A 13,413-nucleotide genomic window follows, 5' to 3' on the forward strand; every position below is an offset into this window, starting at 1 on the left:
AAATTATAATGTGCACAAAAGACCTTAGTCTCTGTTTTCAGAAAATTTTGGATTAAGGTCCAAACAAAGGTTTGACAGGCCAATGAGATTAATCCAAATGTAGGGAGGAGATAAATTGAAGAATAAAAGAAAAACCCCCCAAAAATAAGTAAATGCTCACATAAGATGAAGAGTGGACTTAGGACCAAAGTACATTCTTTGCAATGCTTTGACCATCTCTACGTTTCCTATCTACACTATCATGACCATTCATGCACATGAACATTTTTGATTTTGTAACATGGGTACTCACCCATAAAACTAAGCTTTCTTGACTATTGTGAGAGAAGATAAATATACTAAGATGATATTTGCCACCAAGAGTACTTTGGTACAAACACTCCAATTGTCATTGATATTTAGGGAAACATACTTTTCCTTTGCCTAATGGGTATTTTGAAATGGAGTTTTTGCTTACTTATCGTATTATGTTGGGCCCAAGGAGGGCCCAAATTTGTGTGGCCATTCTTGCGTGATGCTAAGATTGACATAGAAGTGCGTATGGAGGTCCAGATGTTCATTGCAACTTCTACCTATCCTCATTGGCATCCCTATGTGAGGTTAGTTACTCTACCCGTGCCTTTGTCTATGGATCACCCTATTCTTTAAATTTCTATATTTTTTAAACCATGGTTACCATTCCACAATCACCACCCAGTGCATTTGAGATCACAATACCATTATCTGAATTCACTTATTTGATGTAATATGAATATTCTAAGAATTCGTTTGACTAGTCAATGTAGAGCAACATATACTAAGAAGCATGCTATGCTCAAGGGTACTTATGCAAAAGCTTTAATTGCCATTAATAATTAGGAAGACTTGTATTCACTTTGCCTAATTGGAATGTTGTAATGGAGGTTTTTCTACTCATTTTGTTACATCTAAACTAAGAGCATGTGAGCATTCTCGCATGGTTCAAATGTTAACATGGAGGTGTGGTTGTTCATTTTCCACTTATGGCTAATTGGAATATTGTAATGTATGTGCTTGCTCATTTTATTACATCAACACTTGTTTGTCACCATCCTTATGGGATGGTTCCTTCCCTGCCTCAATCTCTTCTCTACAAGTATAGCAATATTACAATGGGTTTGAATGAGCGGTGGTGTTTGAACGGTTTTCAAAAAGTCCTCCACTACCCATACGCGAGTAGTCATAAGATCAACCTTGAATGGGTTTGAATGAGCGGTGGTGTTTGAACGGTTTTCAAAAAGTCCTCCACTACCCATACGCGAGTAGTCATAAGATCAACCTTGATGATGGAACCATCGACATAGTTCTTCGACCAGTCCTGTGCCATCTTTGCTTCTCTCATGAATGGGCATCCTAAGATCATTTCATATGATTCTTATTGTTTGGAAAAGTCCATAACATTGAAGGTATGTTTAACCTGATGTTTAAGAGTTGTTATAGTTGTACTGGTTTGTGAAGCCATAAAGTCTAACAATTTGGGGATATTTAGAGGTGAGTTCGTGACCTTTTGTCCCATAAGTGGGTGTCGATGAGACTAGAAAATCCATTTCTAAGATGGGCTCAGGGTTTCCCTATGGTAGTTGTCCCTTGAACCAATCAAGGATCAAACTATATGAGAGGTGGAGGCCTCAGTCTCTTCCACGATGACACTCAGCACATCTAGAGGTTTCAAATCTCAGTAGTAGGCATGCTATGGCTCTCACCCTAACTCCCTTTGAAATACATCCTATAAGAGATTACCTAGTGAACTGCAACTATCGTCAGGATATTTCCAATGGCCGAGCTTGTAACTCTTGAGGTCTCCAAGCTCTACAACTCCTTGAGAAGAAATCCCACTGTGCCTCCCCCGCGAGCGTTGTCACACCGCTGCGTTGCACTACGGGTACTCGTCCCTCCTCTCACCTCACTTCACTTACACACACTCACTAGCATGCATTAGGGAGAGAGATTAGCAAGAGCAAGACTCAATTGCACAATGGGAGAGTATGTTGTATTATGAGAGATATTCGCTTATATACATGGCCATAAGTGTTCACACTCACTTAAACTATGGCTGGCCAGGCACTTAAGGCTAATAAGAGGCCTAATACTATTACAATGACTACTCTCATAATATATCCATGATGTACATCACTTAGGATTTCATCCTAACTTGCTACCACATGCTCTTGAAGCGAAAATTACTATAAATACTCCATTACATCATTACGGACGTTCGTCCAAGCTGTAGCTTTGGACACCATTGCTTCATATCTTGAATGTATGACCCTTCGGTGTATCTACCTTGACTCCTTGATGTAAGATAATGGTGCTAGCTGTTAACCCTTAGGGTGTATAGTATTATCTGAGACTCTCACTTGCTTGGGTTTTGGTTCAAGCTCCTCTTGGATTTTTATAAATAAATCACCAAATTCTTGGAGTTGCTCAATTTCCTTCTGAGGGTTAGGATAAGAGTCAAGTTTTGTCATGTGTGATCTAGTTTCAGGATTTGCATGTTCTCGTGTGGGGTCTCCTTCCCTATGCTTGTGGTTTTAGAGGGTATTTTCCTAATCTGTTCAAAATTAGCCCTTGTGTTTAAGAAGCCCGAGTCCTCATCTAGATCCCTAATGGCTAGATAGAATTTAGTACTGAAATCACAAGATTATGATCCTTTCATCGTGCTGCCATATCTCACATACACAGCCATTACCATTGATTATACAAATTGGAAATACTGAAAGAAATGATACTGCACTAGGGACCAGAAGATGGGTTGGTCTCTCCCCTTAAAGGATTTGTATTGCCTTAAGGAATTAAGAAATTCACAAGTACATAAAACAGGTGGCTTGGCCCCAACCATATAGCACCGTTTCTTCCAAAATGATTGAACATGAAAATAATTCACATATACTATACTTGCCCACAAGTAGCCCAACTAAATGCTAGCAATATGGTGCCCAATATCCTTCACACCAAGATTGCCCCCAGCAATCTCGAATTGAAGGGAAGCCCAACTTTCTGCAAATGTAGCTTAGCTTCAATAAGATCAACCACCTAGTGGCTTAAAATCACCCTTAGGAGAATGCCCAGCACTTCGCAAGGGTTCTCCCACGTAGAGGAAGTAGCAATTGGAACCAAGATGATTCTTCCAAAGCTTCAATCTTTTGGAAATAGTCTTCCTCTTCTTTTGAAAATTAGAATTCAGCTAGCTTCTTAGTGTTTTTGGAGAGAGAAAACACTATGGTATGGTTGGAAAAATACTCTACAATAAGTACATGATGAGATAGAGAAATACACAAAAGCCAAGTAATGTGTTAAAATGGGGCTGGGGCTATAATCAGCCTAGAAGGAGGTGCCTAGATGAAGAGAAGAAGTGGAGGATATTGCTCATGAAAAGTTGTGGTAGGGAGAGGTTTGTGCATGACTTTTGGATCACAAAGAATGGCTACTTAATCAAAAGAGAAACTTGTGTAGTAAAAGTTGAGGAAAAGACTTACTTTTCTTTTTGAGTTAACTAACTTGCATGACTTCTTTTGGTGAAAAGTGAGCTTGCATGATTTACCTTTAAGTAAAATGAACTTGCATGGCACATTTTTAGGTGCATGAAAAGATAAAGATTTGTATGATGCATGCATGTAGTTGGAAAAGCTTGCATGTCACATGCATGGGAGTTTCTGGTCATGCATGTCGCATGCATGAAAGTTTTTGGCCATGCATGTCGCATGCATGGGGGTTTCTTACTATGCATGTCGCATACACGAGGGTTTCTGGCTATGCATGTTGCATGCATGGGAGTTTCTAACTATGCATGTCACATGGATGGGGGTTTCTGGCCATGCATGTCGCATGCATGGGGGTTTTTGGCCATGCATGTCGCATGCATGGGGGTTTCTAACTATGTATGTCGCATGCATGTGGGTTCCTGGCCATGCATGTTGCATACATGGGGCGTTCTCATCATGGAGAAGAAAATCATCAACCATATTTAACTAAACTGTTATGCATGCATGCATGGAGATAGAAAACCTGCATAAGAGTGGGATGCCTTCAAAATATCAACTATTCCTATACAAATCCATCAATGCAAGTTAACTAAAGATAGACTATGCAGCATACTAGCCCATGGGTGCAATCCAGGCATCCCCAGATCGAGGCATCCCCAGATCCATGAGCTTCTCATGTAATAAAATCCAGGCATTGTTCATGCTAGCCCATGGGTAATCTAGTCGTCCCCAAATCCATGATCTTCTCATGTAATAAAATCCACACATTGTCCATGCAAACAAAATAATATACGTAAATAAAAATAAGCCATGTACACAAATGTATGCATTTAAACACATATTTTGGAAGAAACCCATCTATTTTCATGTACTTGATATTTACAAGGGCTATGGTATTTGGCTCTCCAAGATCCATCAAATATCCATGGCATTATGTATTGCATTTGGTTCTCTAAGATCCATCAAATGCTTGCCAGGATCTCGTAGATATGGCTGGCATACACATACATGGGAAGCTTAACCACATAAACATTCCATGGCTACATGCACCCATGTCCATGGATAATAAAGAATTGACAATATGAATCCAAAGAAATTATGGAGTAGTGACATTCGCCCGTTTTCTAAACAATTGTCCTCAACTGAAAAGCTTCCAAATAGTTGTTGAGGAGATCCGAATATTCTTTGAGATCTTTTTCTTGCATCCACCTTGAATCCATAGGTGAATAGTTCTTGAATTTAACTAAATACTTAGGTATGACCTTGCCTCCCTAAAGCTTGCTTTCTTGATGGAAGACAATCTATTCTGGTTGAAGCACTTCCTTTAAATCATCATTTTTTGGTAGTTCTTCTGTAAGTGGCGGAGAAGGTGGAGTTCCAATATATGGTTTCAACAAGCTGATATTGAAAGCATTATGTATCTTATAACGATTGGGCAAAGCCAACCTAAAAGCCACATTATTTATCTTTTGAATAACCTGAAATGGACCATAATACATGTTGCAAGTTTTAGAGCCTTGCCTTCTTGCCCTGGCCTCTTACAGAGACGTGCCTTTTTAAACTTGAGAAGAACCCAATCCTTTTCTTTGATGTCCATATGACGTCAATGCTGATTGGCAACCTTCTTGTGCTTTTCTTGAGAGCATTGTATGGTTGCCCAAACTTGTGCATAGGTGGTACCTAGGTCTCTAACATATTCATCAGTAGAGGCAAAAATCTCATCCTTAGTGCAAAGGATGGGTGGAAGTATTACCTTACCATAGATACCCTCAAATGGAGCTTTGCCAATTGAGGAATGCACTGTGTTGTTGTATGCAAACTCAACCAAGGGTAAATATCTCTCCCATGCTACCTTTTGATAAGAAACATAGCATTTGAGTAGATCGAGGACCACTAAATTTGCTATTTCACTTTGCCCATCAGTTTGGGGATGATAAATAGTAGATAAATTTAGTTTACTACCCATATCGTCAAATAGAGCTCTCCAAAATAAGCTCTTAGTCCTTGGATCTCTATCTCTCTCACAATGGACTTAGGAATTCCATGATATTTGAAAACGTGAAAAAGAAAGAGTCAAGCCATATGATTAGGCTTGATAGTCTTTCTTACGGGAATAAAATGAGCTTGCTTATTATTGAAGTGATTGATAATAGTCCAAATAGCATTATTACCATAAGCAAATTGAGGAAGATCTGTGATAAAATCCATTGTTATACTATCCCAAGGCACTTGAGGAATAGGCAAAGGCTGAAGCAAACCAGACAATTTATGCCTATCATGCTTAACTTTTTGGCATACCAACACTCACGAACATTTTTTTCTATATCAGCCCCCATAGAAGGCCAATAGAAATATCTTTCCAAAGCTTGACTAGTGGGCAAAATACCTCTATGGTTTACATAGGGAGGTGCATGCGCTTTATCCATGACTTTTTGACGAATTTGCTTGACTACACATATGTCTTGATGCCGATATAAGAGAAAGGATGGGCTGATTTTGTAGACTTTAAATCAGCCCATATCTCTTTGAAATATTTATCAGAATTATACATTTTGCAGCCTATAAATCAGCCCATATTTCTTTGAAATCTTTATCAGAATTATGCATTTGAGGCATAGATGAAAGGTCCTCATGATAGGTGGTGGTAATAGTATTCACCTTGGGCTTGTGAGATAATGCATCAGCTATACCAAATTATTCTTTCTAGAAGTGTGTAGAATCTGAAAATGAAACATGGAAAGAAAATTAGCCCACCGCATCTACTTTTTTGAGAGTTTTCTCTGTGTGAGAAAATGCCAGAGACTCTGATGATATTTTTTGACCATAAATTCAGCACCTAAAAGATAGTGCTTTCATATGGTTAAAGCATGAATCACAACCATTAAATCTTTCTCATAGATGGTACTATGCATCTTTGCATCTTGCAATCTTTGACTTTCAAAAGCCACAACATGGCCTTCTTGATTTAACACTGCTCCTATGCAATCACTGCTTGCATCACATTCCACAACAAAAGGTTTACGCAAACCTGGCACACACTGAGAACTGGTCCTGTTGAGACTGATTGTTGAGACTGATTTGGCATCTTTTAGCTTTTGGAAAGCTATCTTTTGTCTAATACCCCAAATAAAAGAAATATTTTTCTTTGTGAGATCATGCAATGGACTAGCCAAAAGAGCAAAATGCTTAATGAACCTACGATAATATGAACATAAACCAAGGAAGTTTCTGATTTCATGCCGCACAGAAGTCAATTCAGGCCAATTAACAATAGCTCGAATCTTAGCAAGGTCCATGTGTACACCGTCCTTAGAAACAATATGGCCAGAACTTGGAGAAAACTAGCACATCATCAAAGAAAACTAGCACATCATCAAACAAAACTCATGTAAACATTCTATGAGTTCTGAAAATATGATCCATCATGCGATTGAATGTATCAGGAGAATTAAGTAAGACCAAATGGCATCACTAAATACTCGTACAATTCAAATGTAGTCCTAAAAGATGTCTTGTGTACAATTATACAATTCAAATGTAGTCCTAAAAGATGTCCTGTGTACACTTATTATACAATTCAAATGTAGTCTTGAAAGCTATCTTGTGTACATCTTGAGGAGCTCCTCTTATTTAATGATAACCACTTTTCAAATCAATGTAGTTGAAAACAGGCGTCCCTTGGAGTTTATCCAAGATATCATCAATTCTCAGTATTGGAAACCAATTCTTGATGGTTATCTTATTCAAGGCCTTGTAGTTAATGCACATTCTATATGAATCATCTTTTTTTTGCAGTAACAAAATGGGTGAACAATAAGGTGATGAGTTAGGTTGTACCAAACCCCCCTTCTCAAGAAGATCATTGACCTGTGTCATAATTTCTTCTTGTTAACTTGCACTTACCTCGTAAATAAGGGGGCTGATATGATCCTCTGGACATTCCATGGGGAGTTGCCTAGGCAAGGCTTCTGCAAAACAATCTTCATATAATGATATAAAAAATCTGCCCTAGTCTTATCTAGATGGGACATGCTTTCATCTTTAGACTTAATTTACTCTTTGACAAAAACCAAGTAACGAACAAATAGACTTGTTTATTTGCTTTTTAATGGAAATATGGCCTATGATGGGAATAGTTGCACTAGTAGTACCCGCATGAATACAATACTGCTTGCCCTTATGTGAGTAAAGGTAAGATTCTTCTTTTTAAAGTCCAGTACTAGAAGCATGCAAAAATGCCAAGGCATGCCAAGTAAAACATCATATCTTGAAGAGGTGGGACCTATGAGGAACTCCTCAATGATCACCATATTTGCCAATTTAAATGTGAAGCTTACCAACCCCACTGGCATTACATGTGCATTCAACCCTTCAAAAGCAAACTCTACATGCATACTCAAACCCAACTGCTTAGGATACAATTTAAGTGCTTCTGCCATCTCAATAAAAATGAAATTATCAATAGAACCCAGATCAAACAAGAGTAAAGCATTCATTTTACAATTTACCCCAAGCCTTTAGCAAAATGTAGCTATTTGGATCAGCTGAGGTATTGCCTTGAACATTTGGTATTGCATTGAAGAGGGTGGGGCTGCATGGGTGCCTTTATCATTAACAAGTTGAGGACATCCCCTCTTCATGTGGTCTTTGTTACCACATTGGAAGCATTTACCTTGCTCCCGTTACTCCTTAAGTTGTTCAAAACTAAGGCAGTTTGATTTGTTCCTACCCCCCCAGCTTCTTTTTGTTAAACCCCTTCTTCTTTTTCTCTCTTTCTCCATTTCTAACTTGCTGTCCACCCTTGGACAACTATTGATTTGCCCTATTTTTAGCTTTGTACAAGCTAAACTCTTGCTTTCAGGGGGTACCCTTTGTATGCAAACTTTCGGTAATAATTGCCGACTCCATCATGTGTTGTTAAGTACTAGTAGGACAGAGTTTAAGGCTCATCCTAATAATAGGTTAGAGACCACTTTCAAACTTTTGCATCTTCTCATCATTAGAAATCTTTATAAAGGGTGTTACTTTAAGCAAAACAACTAAAAACTTATCTACATATGCATACACACTTTCATGCTCTTTTCGTTTGACAACCAATGTGAGACCCTTCTGCCCCCTCCGTGCACTGGATTCCCAGTTGCTAGCAGTGCAAGTAGCTTCCTCTTGCGCGCAGGGCAGGGTTTCCCACACAGGCCTTGTCCTTGAATGTCCAGACATGAGACTAATTTGGTGGTCATTCCAAAACCGAAACCGGGAAACCCTTGCCCGGAATACGGGGACGATTCCACCTTTTTGATTTTCTTAATGAATTTTCTAATGGGGTCAAGAGACTAAACTATCTTTCACTTGATTAAACTAGATAGAAGGAAAACTATCACTGACTTAGTTTGAAGAAATCAACGCTTTTTTTCCTAACCAAAGTCAGGCACAGCCATTGATCTACTCATTTGAGAAATTCTTCAGGTTTTTATTTAACTACTTGAAGTCTAAGCGTATTCCTATTATTTTAATTTAACTACTTGAAGTCTAAGCGTATTCCTATTATTTTAATTTAATTATTAAAACTCCAATGATTCCAGCCTAGCCCCATCCAATGAAAACTCCAATGATTAAAACTCCAATGATTTAATTATTAAAACTCCAATGATTCAATACGGCCCATGGGTTAGCCACCACCCAACCATTGGGAATCGGTAGAACCAGACAATTACTCACCCACCCATAATTGAATGCCTTTCTTAACTTTTGCTTTTGAATACAGATACGCACACACTCCTCTTTAAAACTTTAACATATAAAATAATACATTGACAAATAGTTATTGGTTACCGATGTCATATCTAAAAAATTCCATCCAGTCCCTTGTTTCTTAAAAAACAGTATCACTCTGGACTCTCCGTTGAGACCAACTGGTCAGCAAACGAGATCTAGTAACAGATTACAATAATCATTTCGTTCATCATACATATCTTCTATGACATACGCATGGGTGTCTCTATGACATACGCATGGGTGTCATAGGCACCGCGAGCCCGTGCATCTCCTGGTCAAAACCCTCCAAGGTCCTCCTTAGGTGTCCTGGCACTTCACTTAAGGACCGCCTCGTCGTCCCTCACCCATCGTACCGGAAGCACACCATTTTTCAACCATATCAAGGCTGGTCAGGCTTTGCCACATGAGCCGTCCTTTGAACACTCCTCGCCAGCTGTTTGCAACCGAACTTCCCTTAGGGAAACATATACCAAATGCTCCCTCCAGCATTCTAGCGTTAAAAAGTCCTTTAAGAAAACAGGGATTCTATGCAAGTTTTCAGTTTGATTTTCTTTTCAATACAAGGAGTATTTCTTGAATCAGTATCCCCAAACTTCTTGATCGAAATTCTGAATTTCATACCAAAATTTCTCGAATTCTATAACCTTGATCCACAGATCAATTTGAAGGGTCTCAAACTTAGTTTTCAAATTTGACGGGAGTTTTGAGTGTATTTTTCTAAACTGGTCACACCTTCTTTCCTTGAAACTGATAAAAGAGTTTGGTCTTGGTCATAGTCTGATTCAAGATTCGAGTCGGATAAGATTTTTCCTGATCTATCTTTCTCGAAAAGGTTTGATAATTCAGTTACTATTTTACTGATGAATTTCTTTCTTTGAATATTCACTTAACTGATTTCTAAATTAGTTACGAATTTCAATGAGGAATAAATTAATCATTTATCTGAATATTTCGATCTCAATAGATTTCTTGATTTTTTTTTAACAATCGGTGTGAATATAAAACTATAGAAATTTCTCTCTTAGAGTATTTAATTATTCATTTATCAAATACTCATAGAATTTAAGAGAATTCTAATTTTGATATAAAAATTCTTTATGCATCTATTTATGCATAAAAATCAACTTTAATGGGAATAACACTAATAACACTTTAAAAATAAAAAGAATTTCTTTATGCATCTATTTATGCATAAAAATCATTTTTTATAAGAATAACGCTTTCATAATAAAAAAATTCCTTTATGCATCTTTCTATGCATAAAAAATTAAATTTAATAAGAATAACACTTTTGTAATAAAAAAATCCTTTATGCATCTTTTTATGCATAAAAATCAAATTTAATAAGAATAACACTTTTGTAATAAAAAAAATCCTTTATGCATCTTTCTATGCATAGAAATCAAATTTAATAAGAATAACACTTTTATAATAAAAAAATTTCCTTTATGCATCTTTCTATGCATAGAAATCAAATTTAAAAAGAATAACACTTTTATAATAATAAAAATTCCTTTGTGCATCTTTCTATGCATAGAAATCAAATTTAATAAGAGTAATACTTTTATAATAAAAAAATTTTCTTTATGCATCTTTCTATGCATAGAAATCAAATTTAATAAGAATATCACTTTTATAATAAAAAGAATTTCTTTATGCATCTTTCTATGCATAAAGAAATCAAATTTCATAATTAATATCAGTGATATCCATGCATATTCATCATAGGTGAATATGTACATGGAGTAATTAGAATATTTCTTTTAGATACAAAAATGGTGGGAATTATTCTTTTGGAATAATATAAAAACAAACTTTCTTTTTCACAGAATTCTGAATTTTTTTTGCCATAACCTCCTTTGTATGGCTGACCATTTCTCATTTTTATCTTTCTTCACTTAACTTAATTAACCCAATTTAGAATTATAAGACTCTAATCTACATAATTTTCTAAATTCAAGAGGGTAAACAATAAGAAGTGTTTAATTAATCACTTAGTTAATCTTTCTAAGATTAAGAAAGGTTGGAATAATGTAAAGAAGAGAAGGGGTGGCCTTTTCATCAAAGGCATAGCATTTGAATTTAATTCAATCATTTGCAAAATGTAAAAATCAAGAAAACCATAGATTTTTCATTAAAATTCGTAAATAAATAAAGTAAGAAAATTAGCTTACATGGAGCTTGTAAGCTCTCCTTTGGCTTGAGGGATTGAGGGTTCTACTCTTGTTTGAAGCAATAGTGGTCACCAATTCACTTTGGAGAGGATTAGGCCAAAAACAATTGAATTATTAAAAAATTCAATGTAGATGGCTCTCAAGACAGGAGTAGAGTAACAGTGCATAAACACCATTAAGCTTTTACAAAGTGGGAGACTTCTATTTATAGAAAAAAGTAAGCCTCTAACTAAGCAAACTGATTCTAGAATTTTCCAGATCAGTTTGGTCAATTTTTGACCATTTTTGGGTCAGTTTAGCTTACTTTTTGGATCTAGATTTGAAATAGGAGAGAGGTGAGCATTTCTTGAGGAAGCATGGAATAAGAAGACAATTGACTTGCAGGTATACACCTCAGCAGAATGGTGTGGCTGAGAGGAAGAATAGAGTTATATGTGAAGTGGCAAGGGCAATGCTTAATGAAAAGAGCATGCCAGATTACTATTGGGCAGAAGCATGTGCTACTGCAGTTTATATATTGAACAAAACACCTACAGCAGCCATTCATGGAAGCACGCCAGAGATGCGGCTCACAGGTTACAGGCCAGACATTGGACATCTTAAAGTTTTTGGATGCATAGCTTATGTGCATGTGCCTGATGAAAGAAGAAGGAAGTTGGATCCTAAGGCAAAGAAATGTATATTTGTTGGATATGCACAGGATCGAAAAGCCTACAAGTGTTATAATCCACAAACTAGACAAGTGGTCATCTCACGTGATGTGGTGTTTGATGAGCTTGCTAGTTATTATAAAGCAAAAGATGAGGGTGTTATTGAGTCACTTGAGGCTGATGTACATGTGAACTTGCCATCACAAGCAAGTTCTAACTCTACTACTATGTCTGGGCCAGCAGAAGCTGAGAGTAGCAGTGTACGTCCATGGTCAGGACGTTTGAGGCATGAGAGTGTAAGCACTGGGAGTAGTGCTATGGATAAAGGCAAAAAGAAAGTCAAAGGAATTGGAATCACAGGTTATGAGTCATCCAGTTCTGAGAGTTTGGATGAAGAGCTAGGCATACCTGTTTTACGCACACCTGTGGTGCTAGGCAGGACAGATATGTGCCACCACATGCTAGAGTTACAGGTGTACAGAGTGACCCGCAGGCATTGCGGAGATCCCAGAGAGTCAAATATCCTGTTGACAGATTGACATATAGAGATTTTGCTATGCACTATGCATACATGACATCTATGGTGAAGCATGTGGAACCTACATGCTATACAGAGGCTGTTGGAGAGCATGTATGGGAAAAAGCAATGGATGTGGAGCTGGACGCATTGGTCCATAATGATACATGGGATTTGGTTGCACTACCAAAGGACAAGAATGTTATTGGATGTAAATGGGTTTACAAAGTGAAGTGCAAATCTGATGGTTCTATTGAGAGACATAAAGCTAGATTGGTAGCAAAGGGTTATGCACAGACCCAAGGTTTGGATTATGATGAGACGTTTAGTCCAGTGGCTAAGATGGGCACAGTGAGAGCAGTCATTGCTATGGCTACAGCTAATGGCTGGGAAATGCATCAAATGGATGTTAAGAATGCATTTCTGAATGGAGATCTACAAGAGGAAGTATACATGGCACAGCCAGAAGGGTATGTACACCCTAGATATCCCACTCACGTATGCAGGTTGAAAAAGGCATTATATGGTCTGAAGCAAGCACCACGTGCTTGGAGTGATAAGATGAGTAGATATCTTATCTCACTTGGTTTTCAGATTTCTACAGCAGATTCTTCACTCTATGTGAAGAAGACACAGCATGGGATTGTTTTACTAGTCATCTATGTGGATGACTTGATTATCACAGGTGATCATGGTGCAGATGTGATGCATGTCAAGAAAGCTTTAAGTGGGAAATTTGCCATGAAAGATCTTGGTGAGTTGAGATACTTCCTTGGAATTGAAGTGGTGAAAGATCATGC

The sequence above is a fragment of the Cibotium barometz genome, chromosome 47 (assembly GCF_041138505.1).
Source record: "Cibotium barometz isolate CiBa-2024 chromosome 47, ASM4113850v1, whole genome shotgun sequence".
Classification (NCBI taxonomy): domain Eukaryota; kingdom Viridiplantae; phylum Streptophyta; class Polypodiopsida; order Cyatheales; family Cibotiaceae; genus Cibotium; species Cibotium barometz.